Below are 20,042 nucleotides of genomic sequence, written 5' to 3'. Positions count from 1 at the left end.
TTTTGGACTTTGTAATTTGGACGTACCCTAACAATGTTTGTCATGACCTATTTCAGATCCTCATTTTCATTTCATCCTATTAAAAAGTATCAATTATATATTTTTTATTGTCCAGTAAAACACAATTATTATTTTTACTTTGAGTAGTTGTTTTTATATTTTTGAGAATATTTTTTAAAATGGAATTATTTTTATGGCGATGGACATTATTTTAATATTATATTTCATGTCTTATTTATTTTGCACTATTTTTGTGTTTGGTCCATCGAGAATGGATGTGTTATTTTGGTACTCCCTCTGTCCGGAAATACTTGTCCTAAAAATGGATAAAATTTCTAGAAGAAATTTTCCGGACGGAGGGAGTAGCAGCTAGCTCAGTGTCGTTTGCTACAATAAAAAAAAGCTACTCCTACTTCAGAGTGGTCACTATTCTCCATGGGGGAGCTCACCTTCTCGCCCCTCCTCCTCCTCGGCGTCGACACAGTCTGCATCCATCTAGTACTGCATCCACCAAGGTATTAATCTAATTAGTTCTATGTCTTCTGAAATCTGACTGGTTTTTTCTTCCTTCGCATCTAATTAGTTTCACATGGATTTGTATGTTGCAGAGTTCTAAAGAACAGAGGAAGATTCCTGTGCTTGGAGTTGAGTCATGTGATTGTTCAGATTTTTAAAGACATGTAGGTTTCCTTTGGTCATGTTGTTGCTGTAGGATAACTTCGTATGACCACTGTCTTAAACATTCAGTTAAAAAAAACAAGCAGATCCTGTCTTTTTTTTAAAAGCATAGGGCTACAATAACCTGCAACAAAGTTAATATCTGCTTGCAAAACTATGTGGTTTCCTTTAGTCAAGTATGTTATCGCTAGAATTTGCCCAAAATTGTGTACTTATAACCAATGACGCATATAGTCTTGTGTATTAATGCCTTGAAATTTCCCTGTATCGCCCCTCTTCTCCTCTTTGTGCCGCTGCCCCTTGTTCGGTTTGGTTCGATTTACTTTTCTTCCCATTTCCCTAGTGCGGTTTCCTCATGTAGGTGCTGCTGCGTGATGTGCACCGGGGATAAGGAAAAAAAGAGAAGGTTGTTCAGGTGATGAGGAAACCAAATGGGACATGGTGCTAGGCCTCAATGAATCCAAAAGAGCTCAATGGTGTGCTGTATATTCGTCTGTTGTTTGAGATAGACTTGTCAATTTCCAGAGCTAGCATGTGAATAACACTCTACATTTTGAGGTTTAGAGCACTTGTTTGCACTTGGCTGGCACCATGTGGTGGTGATTGTGGTTGCCAACATTCAGCCAGTGTGTGTCTTGCTGTAGTGAGTAATTGGATTGAGTTCTGGAGCAATATGCAACTGTAGGAATAGGCTTCATTCCGCTCGTATGTGAGTCTCAATGTTGGCGTTGGTTTCTGAGTTCATGAAGCTAGCTAGCTATTATGTCTAGTATCTCCTGGTCTGATTTGTTTAGTCTCCATTCTGGCGTTGGTTTCAAAATGACCAGTGCGCATTTGCGGATGTGCAGTATGGCCTCGCCTACAATTCTCTATACGTCATGATTGGCGTCTCACATCGTTCCGTTGATTTCTTGCAGATATTGCGTAGGAGGTTGAGGGACATGAGGTCCGGCAGTGAGCTTAAAGCTCTGTTGCTATTCAACAGTCTCAGGAATCTCTTCAAATAAACATATGAGGTATATGTTCTGCCCCTCTCGATATGCTTAGCAAAATAATTAATTTGTGATGATCCTATTTTCCTATTGTCTAATCTTGGAGTAAGTTTCTCTTGAATATATGTGATCTGTTTTGTCACTTTGTGGTACTCTTTAATCTCTTTGGTTAATATAAACATGGTTGTGCAATTATGATTGAAATCACATCAACAGAATGTCTATGCCTAATTATTATTGGAATTACCTTAACACTTGTTTCACAATACATAGCAATCTTGCGGCTACTCCTGAACCCAAAACCGGCCATCCACTTGATTACCTGTATCAAACCATGGCAGGAAGTTGTTGATTTTGTCGAAAGCAGCAATCAAAGGCATGCCTGGCTACCCCGATGAACGCCAAGGGGTTCAGAGATATGGGGATGCAGACCATGTCCATCACCAGGCGCCGCTGATGCATTCTCTGGCAGGTGCACCCGCTTCCACTTGGGCAGTAGCTGCTTCTCCCCGACGCCCACCACTGCTATGGGCTGCCGCTGCTACTGCTCTTGCTCGTCGGTGCCGCATGCTGCTGCTCGCCCAAGCCCTCGTGCTGCCGTCGTCCTGGACCTGGTCGCGAGTCGTGACTCACACCATGGTTGCCGCCACAAACTGCCATGTTCTCTAAAGAACGCAACATCAAAGCAGCAAAAGCTTCACCACCGCTGGCTCCCATGACATCGCTTTTTCTCTGGCGATTCCAACTGTACTGCCCCGCCATTGTTGTCATCCTCTTGGGGCCACTTTAGCCAGGAATGGGTGTACTCCCGCCCGGCGACGTCAATGGCGATGGAGGTGTGGAAAGAGTCGGAGGCGGCAAGCAGGGCGAGCGGGGCGGGCGAAGAGCAGGCCGAGACCAAGGCGACACGGGAGTGCCAGCCTTGAGGCCCGCCTCCACCTGCAAGAACTTCGAGACGCAACGCTGGATCCCTCTGTCTCCCACGCCCGTCCTCCGTCTCCCGTGCCCGTCCTCTGTCACCCAGCTCCGGCGAGCTCCTACCTAGGTCGCCACACCACCCCTCCTTTATCCCTTCTTCTCTTCCTCACGACCTCACCTCCCTGTCTTCTTTCTCCCCAGGACCCGCTGATGCCATGGGTGCGCCCGAGAAGCCTCGCCTCCGGCCTTGCTCATCGTCACCGGTGACCCCCACCTCGCTGCCGGCCTCTGGATCTGCCTCCCAAGCGCCTTCCGTGCATGGATCCGTCCCCTTCAAGCTCCATCCGCCGCCGCCTTCTGCATCGAGCCGCCGCCAGCCGCTTGTGCCGCCGCGCGTTGACCCGATCCTGAACCAGACGTATGGACTACGGGTTGAATATACTAAACAACAGGGCCCTTTTTGTAAAAATGAAGCGTTTTCTCAGAACCACTTATAAAGGGATTGCGGGTTGCATTACCAAAAAGTAGAAGGACTTTTTTGCAAAACAGCCGCGACGATGGACGACCAGAAGCACTCGGTGCTTTATTAGCAGGGAGAGATGTTGAGTCCATGGATTATACGCACTCTTACCCTTCCATCATTGCTAGCCTCTTCGGTATCGTGCATTGCCCTTTCTCACATTGAGAGTTGGTGCAAACTTCGCTGGTGCATCCAAACCCTGTGATATGATACGCTCTGTCACACATAAACCTCCTTATATCTTCCTCAAAACAGCCACCATACCTACCTATTATGGCATTTCCATAGTCATTCTGAGATATATTGCCATGCAACTTTCCACCGATCCGTTTATTATGACACGCATCATCATTGTCATATTGCTTTGCATGATCATGTAGTTGACATCGTATTTCTGGCAAAGCCACCGTTCATAATTTTTCATACATGTCACACTTGATTCATCGCAATCCCGGTACACCGCCGGAGGCATTCATATAGAGTCATGCTTTGTTCTAGTATCGAGTTTTAATCATTGAGTTGTAAACAAATAGAAGTGTGATGATCATCATTAATAGAGCATTGTCCCAAAAAAAGAAAAAAAAAGAAAAATGCCAAATAAAAAAGAAAGGCCAAATAAAAAAATAAAAAAATAAAAGGGACAATGCTACTATCCTTTTTTTCCACACTTGTGCTTCAAAGTAGCACCATGATCTTCATGATAGAGAGTCTCTTGTTTTGTCACTTTCATATACTAGTGGGAAATTTTCATTATAGAACTTGGCTTGTATATTCCAACAATGGGCCTCCTCGAGTGCCCTAGGTCTTCGTGAGCAAGCAAGTTGGATGCACACCCACTTAGTTTCTTTTGTTGAGCTTTCATGCATTTATAGCTATAGTGCATCTATTGCATGGCAATCCCTACTCCTTGCATTAACATCAATTGATGGGCATCTCCCTAGCCATTGATTAGCCGCGTCGATGTGAGACTTTCTCCTTTTTGTCTTCTCCACATAACCCCCTCATTATATTCTATTCCACCCATAATGCTATATCCATGGCTCACGCTCATGTATTGCGTGAAAGTTGAAAAAAGTTTGAGATTACTAAAGTATGAAACAATTGCTTGGCTTGTCATCGGGGTTGTGCATGATGAGAGCATTCTTGTGTGACGAAAATGGAGCATGACCAAACTATATGATTTTGTAGGGACGAACTTTTTTTGGCCATGTTATTTTGAGAAGACATGATTGCTTAGTTAGTATGCTTGAAGTATTATTGTTTTTATGTCAATATTAAACTTTTGTCTTGAATCTTATGGATCTGAATATTCTTGCCACAATAAAGAAGATTACATGGATAAATATTTTAGGTAGCATTCCACATCAAAAATTCTGTTTTTATCATTTACCTACTCGAGGACGAGCAGGAATTAAGCTTGGGGATGCTGATACGTCTCCAACGTATCTATAATTTTTGGTTGTTCCATGCTATTATATTATCAACCTTGGATGTTTTATATGCATTTATATGCTATTTTATATGATTTTTGGGAGTAACCTATTAACCTAGAGCCCAGGGCCAGTTTTTGTGTTTCCCTTATTTCAGTGTTTCGCAGAAAAGGAATATCAAACGGAGTCCAAACGGAATGAAACCTTCGGAAAAGTTATTTTTGGAAAGAAAGCAATACATGAGACTTGGAGTGCACGTCAGGGGATCAACGAGGAAGCCACGAGGCCCTCCACCCTCGTGGGCCCCTTGTGGCTCCCCTGATGTATTTATTCCTCCCATATATACCCATATACCCTAAAAACTTCGGGGAGCACAACAGATCGGGAGTTCCATCGCCAGAAGCCTCCATAGCCATCGAAAACCAATCTAGACCCGTTCCGGCACCCTACCGGAGGGGGAATCCCTCTCCGGTGGACATCTTCATCATCCCGGTGCTCTCCATGACGAGGAGGGAGTAGTTCTCCCTCGGGGCTAAGGGTATGTAGCAGTAGCTATGTGTTTGATCTCTCTCTCTCTCTCTCGTGTTCTTGAGGTGATACGATCTTGATGTATCGCGAGCTTTGCTATTATAGTTGGATCTTATGATGTTTCTTCCCCTCTACTCTCTTGTAATGGATTGAGTTTTCCCTTTGAAGTTATCTTATCGGATTGAGTCTTTAAGGATTTGAGAACACATGATGTATGTCTTGCCGTGCTTATCTGTGGTGACAATGGGATATCACGTGATCCACTTGATGTACGTTTTGGTGATCAACTTGCGGGTTCCGCCCATGAACCTATGCATAGGGGTTGGCACACGTTTTTGTCTTGACTCTTCGGTAGAAACTTTGGGGCACTCTTTGAGGTTCTATGTGTTGGTTGAATGGATGAATCTGAGATTGTGTGATGCATATCGTATAATCATACCCACGGATACTTGAGGTGACATTGGAGTATCTAGGTGACATTAGGGTTTTGGTTGATTTGTGTCTTAAGGTGTTATTCTAGTACAAACTCTAGGGCTGTTTGTGACACTTATAGGAATAGCCCAACGGATTGATTAGAAATAATAACTTTGAGGTGGTTTCATACCCTACCATAATCTCTTCGTTTGTTCTCCACTATTAGTGACTTTGGAGTGACTCTTTGTTGCATGTTGAGGGATAGTTATGTGATCCAATTATGTTATTATTGTTGAGAGAACTTGCACTAGTGAAAGTATGAACCCTAGGCCTTGTTTCCTAGCAGTGCAATACCGTTTACGCTCACTTTTATCATTAGTTACCTTGCTGTTTTTATATTTTCAGATTACAAAAACCTTTATCTACCATCCATATACCACTTGTATCTAAAGGAAATATGCCCTAGAGGAAATAATAAAGTTATTATTTATTTCCTTATATCATGATAAATGTTTATTATTCATGCTAGAATTGTATTAACCGAAAACATAATACATGTGTGTGAATACATAGACAAACAGTATGTCACTAGTATGCCTCTACTTGACTAGCTCGTTGAATCAAAGATGGTTAAGTTTCCTAGCCATAGACATGAGTTGTCATTTGATTAACGGGGTCACATCATTAGAGAATGATGTGATTGACTTGACCCATTCTGTTAGCATAGCACTTGATCGTTTAGTATGTTGCTATTGCTTTCTTCATGACTTATACATGTTCCTATGACTATGAGATTATGCAACTCCTGTTTACCGGAGGAACACTTTGTGTGCTACCAAACATCACAACGTAACTGGGTGGTTATAAAGGTGCTCTAAAGGTGTCTCCAAAGGTACTTGTTGGGTTGGCGTATTTCAAGATTAGGATTTGTCACTCCGATTGTCGGAGAGGTATCTCTGGGCCCTCTCGGTAATGCACATCACTTAAGCCTTGCAAGCATTGCAACTAATGAGTTAGTTGCGGGATGATGTATTACGGAACAAGTAAAGAGACTTGCCGGTAACGAGATTGAACTAGGTATTGAGATACCGACGATCGAATCTCGGGCAAGTAACATACCGATGACAAAGGGAACAACGTATGTTGTTATGCGGTTTGACCAATAAAGATGTTCGTAGAATATGTAGGAGCCAATATGAGCATCCAGGTTCCGCTATTGGTTATTGACCGGAGACATGTCTCGGTCATGTCTACATAGTTCTCGAACCCGTAGGGTCCGCACGCTTAAAGTTTGATGACGGTTATATTATGAGTTTATGTGTTTTGATGTACCGAAGGAGTTCGGAGTCCCGGATGAGATCGGGGACATGACGAGGAGTCTCGAAATGGTCGAGACATAAAGATCGATATATTGGATGACTATATTCGGACATCGGAAAGGTTCCGAGTGATTCGGGTATTTTCGGGAGTGTCGAGGAGTTACGGGAATTCGTATTGGGCTTTAATGGGCCATACGGGAAAGGAGAGAAAGGCCTCAAAGGGTGGCCGCACCCCTCCCCATGGGCTGGTCCGAATTGGACTAGGGAGGGGGGGCGCCCCCTTCCTTCCTTCTCCTTTTCCCTTCCCTTTCCTTCCCTCCTACTCCTACTACTCGGAAGGGCTCCTATTCTACTAGGAAAGGGGGAATCCTACTCCCGGTGGGAGTAGGACTCCCCTAGGGCGCGCCATAGAGAGGGCCGGCCCTCCCCCTCCTCCACTCCTTTATATACGGGGGCAGGGGGCACCCCAAAGTGACAATAATTGATCTCTTGATCTCTTAGCCGTGTGCGGTGCCCCCCTCCACCATAATCCACCTCGGTCATATCATAGCGGTGCTTAGGCGAAGCCCTGCGTCGGTAGAACATCATCATCGTCACCACGCCGTCGTGCTGACGGAACTCTCCCTCAAAGTTTGGCTGGATCGGAGTTCGAGGGACGTCATCGAGTTGAACGTGTGCAGAACTCGGAGGTGCCGTGTGTTCGGTACTTGATCGGTCGGATCATGAAGACGTACGACTACATCAACCGCGTTGTGCTAAAGCTTCCGCTTTCGGTCTACGAGGGTATGTAGACAACACTCTCCCTTCTCGTTGCTATGCATCACCATGATCTTGCGTGTGCATAGGAATTTTTTTGAAATTACTACGTTCCCCAACAGTGGCATCCGAGCCTGGTTTTTTGCGTAGATGTTATATGCACGAGTAGAACACAAGTGAGTTATGGGCGATACAAGTCATACTGCTTACCAGCATGTCATACTTTGGTTCGGCGGTATTGTTGGATGAAGAGGCCCGGACCAACATTACGCATACGCTTACGCTAGACTAGTTCTACCGACGTACTTTGCACACAGGTGGCTGGCGGGTGTCAGTTTCTCCAACTTTAGTTGAACCGAGTATGGCTACGCCAGGTCCTTGAGAAGGTTAAAACAACACTAACTTGACGAACTATCGTTGTGGTTTTGATGCGTAGGTAAGAACGGTTCTTGCTAAGCCCGTAGCAGCCACGTAAAACTTGCAACAACAAAGTAGAGGACGTCTAACTTGTTTTTGCAGGGCATGTTGTGATGTGATATGGTCAAGACGTGATGAGATATAAGTTGTTGTATAAGATGATCAAATTTTGTAGAAGTTATCAGCAACTGGCAGAAGCCTTATGGTTGTCTCTTTATTGCATAAGATGCAAGTGCCAAATAATTGTTTTACTTTATCGCTATGCGATAGCAATAGTTGGCGAGACAACCATGTGACGACACATTGATATAGATCAAGATGATGGAGATCATGGTGTCATGCCGGTGACGATGGAAATAATGACGATGCTTTGGAGATGGAGATCAAAGGCACAAGATGATGATGGCCATATCATGTCACATATTTTGATTGCATGTGATATTTATCTTTTATACATCTTATTTTCCTTAGTTCGACGATAGCTTTATAAGATGATCTCTCACTAATTATCAAGGTACAAGTGTTCTCCCTGAGTATGCACCGTTGCGAAAGTTCTTCGTGCTGAGACACCACGTGATGATCGGGTGTGATAGGCTCTACGTTCAAATACAACGGGTGCCAAACAGTTGCACACGCGGAATACTCAGGTTAAACTTGACGAGCCTAGCATATAACAGATATGGCCTCCGAACACGGAGACCGAAAGGTCGAGCGTGAATCATATAGTAGATATGATCAACATAGTGATGTTCACCGTTGAAACTACTCCATCTCACGTGATGATCAGACATGGTTTAGTTGATATGGATCACATGATCACTTAGAAGATTAGAGGGATGTCTGTCTAAGTGGGAGTTCTTAAGTAATATGATTAATTGAACTTTAATTTATCATGAACTTAGTCCTGGTAGTATTAGCATATCTATGTTGTAGATCAATAGCTCGCGTTTAGCTCCCCTGTTTTATTTTTGATATGTTCCTAGAGAAAACTAAGTTAAAAGATGTTAGTAGAAATGATGCGGATTGGATCCGTGATCTGAGATTTATCCTCATTGCTGCACAGAAGAATTATGTCCTTAATGCACCGCTAGGTGACAGACCTATTGCAGGAGCAGATGCAGACGTCATGAACGTTTGGCTAGCTCAATATGATGACTACTTGATAGTTTAGTGCACCATGCTTAATAGCTTAGAATCGGGACTTCAAAGACGTTTTGAACGTCATGGGTCATATGGATGTTCCAGGAATTGAAGTTAATATTTCAAGCAAATACCCAAGTTGAGAGATATGAAGTCTCCAACAAGTTCTATAGCTAAAAGATGGAGGTGAATAGCTCAAGCAGTGAGCATGTGCTCAGATTGTCTGGGTACTACAATCGCTTGAATCAAGTGGGAGTTAATCTTCCAGATAAGATAGTGATTGACAGAATTCTCTAGTCACCATCACCAAGTTAGTAGAACTTCCTGATGAACTATAATATGCAAGGGATAATGGAAACGATTCCCAAGATCTTCGTGATGCTGAAATCAACGAAGGTAGAAATCAAGAAAAGCATCAAGTGTTGATGGTAAACAAAACCACTAGTTTCAAATAAAGGGACAAAGGGAAGAAAGGGGAACTTCAAGAAGAACAGCAAGCAAGTTGCTGTCAAGTGAAGAAGCCCAAGTCTGGACCTAAGCATGAGACTAAGTGCTTCTACTGCAAAGGGACTGGTCACTGGAAGCGGAACTGCCCCAAGTATTTGGCGGATAAGAAGGATGGCAAAGTGAACAAATGCTATATTTGATATACATGTTATTGATGTGTACTTTACTAGTGTTTATAGCAACCCCTCGGTATTTGATACTGGTTTAGTTGCTAAGAGTAGTAACTCGAAACGGGAGTTGCAAAATAAACAGAGACTAGTTAAGGGTGAAGTGACGATGTGTGTTGGAAGTGGTTCCAAGATTGATATGATCATCATCGCACACTCCCTATACTTTCGGGATTAGTGTTAAACCTACAATAAATGTTATTTATTGTTTGAGTTGAGCATGAATATGATTGGATCATGTTTATTGCAATACGGTTATTCATGTAAGTTAGAGAATAATTGTTGTTCTGTTTACATGAATAAAACCTTCTATGGTCATACACCCAATGAAAATGGTTTGTCGGATCTCGATCGTAGTGATACACATATTCATAATATTGAAGCCAAAAGATGCAAAGTTAATAATGATAGTGCAACTTATCTGTGGCATTGCCGTTTAGGTCATATTGGTGTAAAGCGCATGAAGAAACTCCATGCTGATGGGCTTTTGGAATCACTTGATTATGAATCATTTTGATGCTTGCGAACCATGCCTCATGGGCAAGATGACTAAGACTCTGTTCTCCGGAACAATGGAGCAAGCAACTGACTTATTTGAAATAATACATACTGATGTATGCAATCCGATGCATGTTGAGGCTCGCGACATGTATCGTTATTTTCTGACCTTCATAGATGATTTGAGCAGATATGGGTATATCTACTTGATGAAACATAAGTCTGAAACATTTGAAAAGTTCAAAAAAAAACTTCAGAGTGAAGTGGAAAATCATCGTGACAAGAAAATAAAGTTTCTACGATCTGATCGCAGAGACAAATATTTGAGTTACGAGTTTGGTCTTCAACTAAAACAATGTGGAATAGTTCCACAAAATCGTGCCACTTGGAACACCACAGCATAATGGTGTGTCCGAACGTCATAACCATACTATTATTGGATATAGTGCAATCTATGATGTTTCTTACCAATTAACCACTGTCGTTTGGGGGTTATGCATTAGAGACAGCTACATTCACGTTAAATAGGGCACCATCTAAATCCGTTGAGACGATACCGTATGAACTATGGTTTGGAGAAACCTAAAGCTGTCGTTTCTTAAAGTTTGGGACTGCGATGCTTATGTAAAAAAAGTTTCAACATGATAAGCTCGAACCCAAATCAGAGAAGTAAATCTTCATAGGATACCCAAAAGAAAATGTTGGGTACACCTTCTATCACAGATTCGAAGGCAAGATATTCATTATCGAGAATGGATCCTTTCTAAAGAAGGAGTTTCCCTCGAAAGAAGTGAGTGGGAGGAAAGTAGAACTTGATGAGGTAACTGTACCTGCTCCCTTATTGGAAAGTAGTTCATCACAGAAATCTGTTCCTGTGACTACTACACCAATTAGTGAGGAAGCTAATGATGATGATCATGTAACTTCAGATCAAGTTACTACCGAACCTCATAGGTAAACCAGAGTGAGATCCGCACCAGAGTGGTATGGTAATCCTGTTCTGGAGGTCATGTTACTTGACCATGACGAACCTACGAACTATGAGGAAGCGATGATGAGCCCAGATTCCGCAAAATGGCTTGAGGCCATGAAATCTAAGATGAGATCCATGTATAATAACAAAGTATGGACTTTGGTTGACTTGCCCAAAGATCGGCGAGCCATTGAGATTAAATGGATCTTCAAGAGGAAGACGGATGCTGATAGTAGTGTTACTATCTACAAAGCTAGAATTGTCGCAAAAGGTTTTTGACAAGTTCAAGGTGCTGACTACGATGAGAGTTTCTCACTCGTATCTATGCTTAAGTCTGTCCGAATCATGTTAGCAATTGCCACATTTTATGAAATCTAACAAATGGGTAAATAAAACTACATTCCTTAATGGATTTATTAAAGAAGAGTTGTATATGATGCAACAAGAAAGTTTTGTCAATCCTAAATGTGCTAACAAAATATGCAAGCTCCAGCGATCCATCTATGGATTGGTGCAAGCATCTCACAGTTGGAATATACGCTTTGATAAGTTGATCAAAACATATAGTTTTATACATACTTGCTGTGAAGCCTGTATTTACAAGAAAGTGAGTGGGAGCACTACAACATTTCTGATAAGTATATGTGAATGACATATTGTTGATCGGAGATAATGTAGAATTATTCTACAAAACATAAAGGAGTGTTTGAAAGGAGTTTTTCAAAGAAAGACCTCGGTGAAGCTGCTTACATATTGAGCATCAAGATCTATAGAGATAGATCAAGACGCTTGATAAGTTTTTCAATGAGTACATACCTTGACAGGATTTTGAAGTAGTTCAAAATGAAACAGTCAAAGAAAGAGTTCTTGCCTGTGTTACAAGGTGTGAAACTGAGTAAGACTCAAAGCCCAACCACGGCAGAAGATAGAAAGAGAATGAAAGTCATTCCCTATGCCTTGGCCATAGGTTCTATAAAATATGCCATGCTGTGTACCGGATCTATTGTATACCCTACACTGGTTTTGGCAAGGGGTACAATAGTGATCTAGGAGTAGATCACTAGACAGCGGTCAAAATTATCCTTAGTGGAATAAGGATATGTTTCTCGATTATGGAGGTGACAAAAAGGTTCATCGTAAAGGGTTATGTCGATGCAAATGTTGACACTGACCCAGATGACTCTAAATCTCAATCTAGATACATATTGAAAGTGGGAGCAATTAGCTAGAGTAGCTCCGTGCATAGCATTGTTGACATAGAAATTTGCAAAACCGTTGACTAAACTTCTCTCACAAGAAAAACATGATCACACCTTAGTACTCTTTGGGTGTTAATCACATAATGATGTGAACTAGATTATTGACTCTAGTAAACCCTTTGGGTGTTTGTCACATGTCGATGTGAACTATGGGTGTTAATCACATGGTGATGTGAACTATTGGTATTAAATCACATGGCGATGTGAACTAGATTATTGACTCTAGTGCAAGTGGGAGACTGAAGGAAATATGCCCTAGACTCAATAATAAAGTTATTATTTATTTCCTTATATCATGATAAATGTTTATTATTCATGCTAGAATTGTATTAACTGGAAACATAATACATATGTGTGAATACATAGACAAACAGCATGTCACTAGTATGCCTCTACTTGACTAGCTCGTTGAATCAAAAATGGTTAAGTTTCCTAGCCATAGACATGAGTTGTCATTTGATTAACGGGGTCACATCATTAGAGAATGATGTGATTGACTTGACCCATTCCGTTAGCATAGCACTTGATCGTTTAGTATGTTGCTATTGCTTTCTTCATGACTTATACATGCTCCTATGACTATGAGATTATGCAACTCCCGTTTACTGGAGGAACACTTTGTGTGCTACCAAACGTCACAACGTAACTGGGTGATTATGAAGGTGCTCTACAGGTGTCTTGAAAGGTATTTGTTGGGTTGGCGTATTTCGAGATTAGGATTTGTCACTCCGATTGTCGGAGAGGTATCTCTGGGCCCTCTCGGTAATGCACATCACTTAAGCCTTGCAAGCATTGCAACTAATGAGTTAGTTGCGGGATGATGTATTACGGAACGAGTAAAGAGACTTGCCGGTAACGAGATTGAACTAGGTATTGAGATACCGACGATCGAATCTTGGGCAAGTAACATACCGATGACAAAGGGAACAACGTATGTTGTTATGCGGTTTGACCGATAAAGATCTTCGTAGAATATGTAGGAGCCAATATGAGCATCCAGGTTCCGCTATTGGTTATTGACCGGAGACATGTCTCGGTCATGTCTACATAGTTCTCGAACCCGTAGGGTCCGCACGCTTAAAGTTTGATGACGGTTATATTATGAGTTTATGTGTTTTGATGTACCGAAGGAGTTCGGAGTCCCGGATGAGATCGGGGACATGACGAGGAGTCTCGAAATGGTCGAGACATAAAGATCGATATATTGGACGACTATATTCGGACATCGGAAAGGTTCCGAGTGATTCGGGTATTTTCGGGGGTGTCGGGGAGTTACGAGAATTCTTATTGGGCTTAATGGGCCATACGGGAAAGGAGAGAAAGGCCTCAAAGGGTGGCCGCACCCCTCCCCATGGGCTGGTCCGAATTGGACTAGGGAGGGGGGCGCCCCCTTCCTTCCGTCTCCTTTTCCCTTCCCTTTCCTTCCCTCCTACTCCTACTACTTGGAAGGGCTCCTAGTTCTACTAGGAAAGGGGGAATCCTACTCCCGGTGGGAGTAGGACTCCCCTAGGGCGCGCCATAGAGAGGGCCGGCCCTCCCCCTCCTCCACTCCTTTATATACGGGGGCAGGGTGTCGTGGTTCTAAGTCTGACAGTAGAGTGGGGGTAGGTATGGAGAGGCAAGGTTCTAGCTATGGAGAAGTTGTAAACACAAAAGATGTACGAGTTCAGGCCCTTCTCGGAGGAAGTAAAAGCCCTACGTCTCGGAGCCCGGAGGCGGTCGAGTGGATTGTGTGTATATGAGTTACAGGGTGCCGAACCCTTCTGCCTGTGGAGGGGGTGGCTTATATAGAGTGCGCCAGAACCCCAGCCAGCCCACGTAATGAAGGGTTTAAGGGACATTAAGTCCGGGGCGTTACTGGTAACGTCCCACATAAAGTGTCTTAACTACCATAAAGTCTACTTAACTACAGGCCGTTGCAGTGCAGAGTGCCTTTTGACCTCCTGGTAGTCGAGTGAGTCTTCGTGGTCGAGTCCTTCAAGTCAGTCGAGTGAGTCCCTCGTTGGTCGACTGGAAGGTGACCTCTTCTAAGGGTGTCCTTGGGCAGGGTATTTAGATCAGGTCTGTGACCCTACCCTAGGTACATGACTCCATCATTAGCCCCCGAATGGATTGAGGCTTCGAGTGAGGAAGGAGCTGATGTTGTTTCCGATTAACCTTTGCACACTGGTCGTGCGTTGTTCTGGACCAAAGAATCTCTTCGTTGATAGTGAGCAACCTGTCTTCAGTCGACTCAATCCATTCTTTTCTTTCGTCGAGTGATCTTTCGGGCTTCGACGATTTCCGAGCGATGGATCGCAGGAAATCCTGCGCCTGACAGATCGATCTGCCGTTCGCGGATTCCGCGGGATGCGAAATTTGGGGAAACGCGCGAAGCGGAGCGGACCGCGGCGTTCGGATGGGACGGGACATAGACGCCTCGATCCCCGCGCCGCTTTCTTCGCCACGTATCCTGCCTGCATAACTGTTCCAGGATATGATTAGATCGACCGGGCCCACCTGTCATCCACTCGGAAGGGACCTTATAAATGCGCCCGGCGAGGGTTTTTTGAACAGTGCCTCAGCATTCTCTTTCTCTGCTCCCTTCGTCTCCGCCCAACGCGCTCGCTCTCGCCTCCGCACAACTTCTCCTCGCGCGTCTCACCGGCAACCATGGCCAAGGAGAAGAAGGCGGCGCTGGAACGCGCGAAGAAGGCGTCGGCGACGGAGAAGGCGAAGGGGAGATCCACCAGCCGCGGCGGGTCTTCGTCTAGATCCCGCCTGCCGAAAGGCTGGGTCCAGGGAGATTGGATCCAGTCGACCATCACGGAGAAGGACCTCCTCGACATGGCCAACGAGGGTCTGATCCCTCATGGAGCTGCAAGGCTTCCGGGGAAAGAATGGCAGCCCCAGCCGGAGGAGGGTGAGTGCGTGCTTCTGGCTACCCATGTCGACCGCGGATTTTCTTTGCCGCCGAGTATTTTCTTCCGTGGTTTCTTGAACTTCTTTGGAGCGCAACTCCACCACTTTACCCCAAATTATATCGCCTATCTTGCCGCGTTCGTGTCCATGTGTGAGGGTTTTCTGGGCTGTCGACCGCACTGGGGCTTGTTCAAGCATATATTCACGTGTCGCTCTCAGACCGTGAAGAAGGCGAGCCCAGGCGACGAAAGAACCCGAGTTGTCCAAATGTGTGGGGGCCTGGGGATCCAGGTGAGGAATAAGAGCACCTTCCCAGCCATGACTTTTCCCGAGTCAGTCAGAGGCTGGCAGTCGACCTGGTTCTACTGCCAGGATTAGTCGACGCCGGGGCAGTCGAGTGGACTCCCTCAGTTTACCATGGACCGAGTGAACAAGCCCTCCTCTTTGAAGTTGATTCCGGAGGAGAAAGCTGACGTGAAGATGTTGATGGAGCGCGTAGTACAGTTGGTTCGGGAGGGAGTGACGGGCATGGATCTCCTGGAGGTTTTCCTTAGGCGTCATATCCAGCCCCTTCAGTTCCGGAGCCATTGCATGTGGTTGTACTGTGGGACTGAGGACGAGACTCGGGTCCATCCAGAAGCAGTCGACGATGTCACTCTGGAAAGGTGGATGGCCGCCGTTACCGGAAACAAGGATAACCCACGCGGAGCCAGAAGGATTCCTCCACTCGACCACCACAGTGATCCAAACAAGGTATGCCTGCTCTGCTCCCCACTGTGTTCTTGTCATATTCATTTCTATTTATTCTGCCAATCGGTCGATTGATCTTTGTCTTGATGTCTATCAGGCCCTCACCGAGCTGTACTCGATGCCCAATGGAGCACAGGCTCCGACTGAGGAGGGTGAAGCGAGTGGAGGCGAGAGCCAGGAGGAGGAGTGGGACTCGGACGCTGCCGAGGACGATGATGACGATGACGACGATGACAGTGATGAAGATGATGCTGAAGACGAGGAAGAAGAGGAGGAGGAGGTCGTACCACCGCGCTCGGAAAGGCGGTCGAAGCTTGTCCACGACCCTGCGACTGAACGTGGCAAGGGGGTTGCGACCGTTGCACAGTCGACCAAGCGCCCTCGGACCACCTCTCCGACGCCGACTGAAAAGGCGTCGAAGCAGCCCAGGGTGGCTCCGTCAAAGCCGACCAAACTCCTGCCGAAGATGAAGGTGTCCATCCCCACCATATCAGGGTAATCGTGCTGCTTAAGTCTTCTTATTTTGTACGAACTTTATCTCTGGCTGGCGCTGGGGTTAGTCGACTGATTCTTTGGAGTTGCAGTGCTGCTACTTTCGAGACCTCAGCCCGGGCTGATGACCATGAGATGGAGGACGCAGCAACCTCAAAACCAGGTACTATACTCTTAACGCCATTTTTAGTCGACTGACTTATGATCTATAATCCTGATTCTTCTCTGTAGCTCCACCCAATGTTGTTATCACTCTCCCAGATGATGATGAAGATGAGGAACCGCTGAAGCACAGAAGGAGTAGGAAAACGTCTGCCAGCAGGGTGCCCCAGGATGTGACGGCGCCTGAGACTCTGGTTGCGGAGGAGGAAAACACCACTCGACACACTGTGTCCTTCGCAGATCCACTGACGAGTGCTCAGCAGCCCTCCCTCTTCACGACGCACCACGTCCCAGAGGACCAAGCTGGCGCCGCGAAGGAGGCGATACGCCAGGCAGGGATCATGATGGAGCAGTTAAGGACCATCCGGGATGCGAGCCAGACAGCTTACGACGCCAGTTCCGCCCTTCAAAGCAATGTTCAGGTCAGTCGACCATCGCCTGTTCTGTTAGGATATGCTATCAAAAACTTTTCTTTCCAACATCTACGGTAGTCACCCACTGGGTGTGTCGATTTAGACTCCGTGTTAGCGGGGCACGCTGAGTGCACCCGCTGGGTGTAGTCCCCAAGGCTAAGGTCGACTGCTGGCAGTCGGCCTTAGGCTTTATAATTTCAGTCTTTCCGTCATTCGACTATGGCGAATGGATTTCGAAAGTCGGTCGACTGGTCGACTCTGTCTTCAATAGGATTAGTGGGGGCACGCTGAGTGCACCCACTGGGTGTAGTCCCCGAGACTGTGGTCGACTGCTTGCAGTCGATTACAGTCTTTTAAAGAATACATCATTTTTTTTGAGGTCGACTGGTCGACTCTATCTTCGATAGGATTAGTGGGGGCACGCTGAGTGCACCCACTGGGTGTAGTCCCCGAGACTACGGTCGAATGCTTGTATTCGGCTGTAGTCTTAGAAACGTGTGATTTTTCCTTTTTCACTCGGAAGTGAATTATATTTGACATTTAGTCCTGTGATCTTGTGGCTCGCTACTCTGAGCTGGAAAACAAGCACATTCAGCTCGAGCTGAATTTGAAGCTGGTTCAGGAGAATCTGACGAAGGCAAAGGAGGAGACCGAAGGTATGTTTGGTGAGACCTTGACGACTGCTTTTTCCCTTCGTTTGTTTCAAAATCTGATCTTGCTGTAACTTGCAGGTAAGGTAAGGGAGGCCCAATAGAAAAAAGACCTTGAATTAGCTGAGAAGATCAAGCTTGCTGACGAGAAGTTAGCTTCAGTCACCAAGCTTGAACAAGACAATACCAATCTGAAAGCTGCTCTTGGGATCGCCAACAAGGAAGTCAGTCGACTGAAAACTGATAAAGCTACCCTGACCGACCAAGTCAGTAAGTTGACTGGGAAGAAAAATGATCTGGAGGCCTTCCTGAGTGGTCTTGCCAAGAAGCTGTTCCTTATGCTTGAAGGTAAACCTCTATGCTCGGTAATCATTTCCAATCGTGGTTTTTCCATTCGACCATCGCCTTGACTCGGTGATCGTCCTTGCAGAATTTTGTCAAAACTTTGAAGAAGAAACTAGCCGGCTGGAACCAAACCTCGACCCCGTCAATTCTCCGGTGAACGACGAAGTTGCCATGAATGTTTTCCGACTGGAGTCCCGTGTTGCAGCTGTCGTGGACTATCTTGCAAGGCTGAAGGTCGCCACATCTCGCATCGACTCGACGCTCTGGCCCGGGGAGACACTTCAGAATGACCTCGAGTCACTGATGGCTCGCTTGAACACGATCCCTGGTCGAGTGCAGGAGTGGAAAAAGTCCTCGGCTCGGTGCGGTGCAGATGTTGCTCTGTGTCTGGCCCGAGTTCACTGCAAAGATGCGCGAGAAGAGAAGCTGGCGGCCCTCCGGGTGGCCAACACCAAGAAACACGACTTCAGGTCCTTTATGGAAACTTTCCTTGCGGCTGCCACTCGGATCGCGGATGGAATTGATCTTGATGAGTTTGTTGCACCTTCCAACCCTCCACAGGACGGGTAAAAAACTTCTTCTAAGCTCGACGCTTTAAATTTGCCTCGGTATGCCGAGTGGAGTTGTAACCGATAAACTTTAACAGGTCTAGTGCCTGAGCACTTTCGGTTCCTTTTGGTATCGATCCCAACTTGAACTTGGTGTTTGAATAAGATTGCTTTTGGCTCGAAAATGTCTTTGCAGGCCCAAAGCAAGACGCTTACTGCAGTCGACTTATTCCTTAGTCCACTTAGGCGAGCACTGGGCTGCAGCTAAGCCCCCGAGTGAGAGGTTTGCTCTTTACTCGGTAGGATTTTGATAACTTAGGCGAGCACAGGGCTGCAGCTAAGCCCCCGAGTGAGAGGTTTGCTCTTCACTCGGTAGGATTTTTATATCTTAGGCGAGCACTGGGCTGCAGCTAAGCCCCCGAGTGAGAGGTTTGCTCTTCACTCGGTGGGATTTTGATAACTTAGGCGAGTACTTAGACTGCAGCTAAGCCTCCGAGTGGAAGTCTGGCTTACCACTCGGTAGGATTTTCATAACTTAGGCGAGTACTTGGACTGCAGCTAAGCCTCCGAGTGGGAGGTTTGCTCTTCACTCGGTAGGATTTTTATATCTTAGGCGAGCACTGGGCTGCAGCTAAGCCCCCGAGTGAGATGTTTGCTCTTCACTCGGTGGGATTTTGATAACTTAGGCGAGTACTTGGACTGTAGCTAAGCCTCCGAGTGGAAGTCTGGCTTACCACTCGGTAGGATTTTCATAACTTAGGTGAGTACTTGGACTGCAGCTAAGCCTCCGAGTGAGAGGTTTGCTCTTCACTCGGTAGGATTTCGGTAACTTAGGCGAGTACTTGGACTGCAGCTAAGCCTCCGAGTGGGAGGTTTGCTCTTCGCTCGGTAGGATTTTTATATCTTAGGCGAGCACTGGGCTGCAGCTAAGCCCCCGAGTGAGAGGTTTGCTCTTCACTCGGTGGGATTTTGATAACTTAGGCGAGTACTTGGACTGCAGCTAAGCCTCCGAGTGGAAGTCTGGCTTACCACTCGGTAGGATTTTCATAACTTAGGCGAGTACTTGGACTGCAGCTAAGCCTCTGAGTGAGAGGTTTGCTCTTCACTCGGTAGGATTTCGGTAACTTAGGCGAGTACTTGGACTGCAGCTAAGCCCCCGAGTGGAAGTCTGGCTTACCACTCGGTAGGATTTTCATAACTTAGGCGAGTACTTGGACTGCAGCTAAGCCTCCGAGTGGAAGTCTGGCTTACCACTCGGTAGGATT

General features: G+C 45.6%; 1 long non-coding RNA gene across 1 annotated transcript; it reads left to right on the top strand.

The window, feature by feature from the left end:
* The first annotated feature begins 471 nt into the window (after positions 1-471).
* On the top strand, positions 472-1,661 carry LOC123058200 (uncharacterized). Its single transcript, XR_006427092.1, has 3 exons — positions 472-515; positions 609-680; positions 1,596-1,661. It is a non-coding gene; the product is annotated as an uncharacterized lncRNA (long non-coding RNA).
* Positions 1,662-20,042: the final 18,381 nt, after the last annotated feature.

Source organism: Triticum aestivum, chromosome 3A (genome assembly GCF_018294505.1).
Source record: "Triticum aestivum cultivar Chinese Spring chromosome 3A, IWGSC CS RefSeq v2.1, whole genome shotgun sequence".
In the NCBI taxonomy this organism is placed as follows: domain Eukaryota; kingdom Viridiplantae; phylum Streptophyta; class Magnoliopsida; order Poales; family Poaceae; genus Triticum; species Triticum aestivum.
Note: the sequence above shows the minus strand (reverse complement) of the source record. Positions and strands in the feature narration are given on the sequence as shown.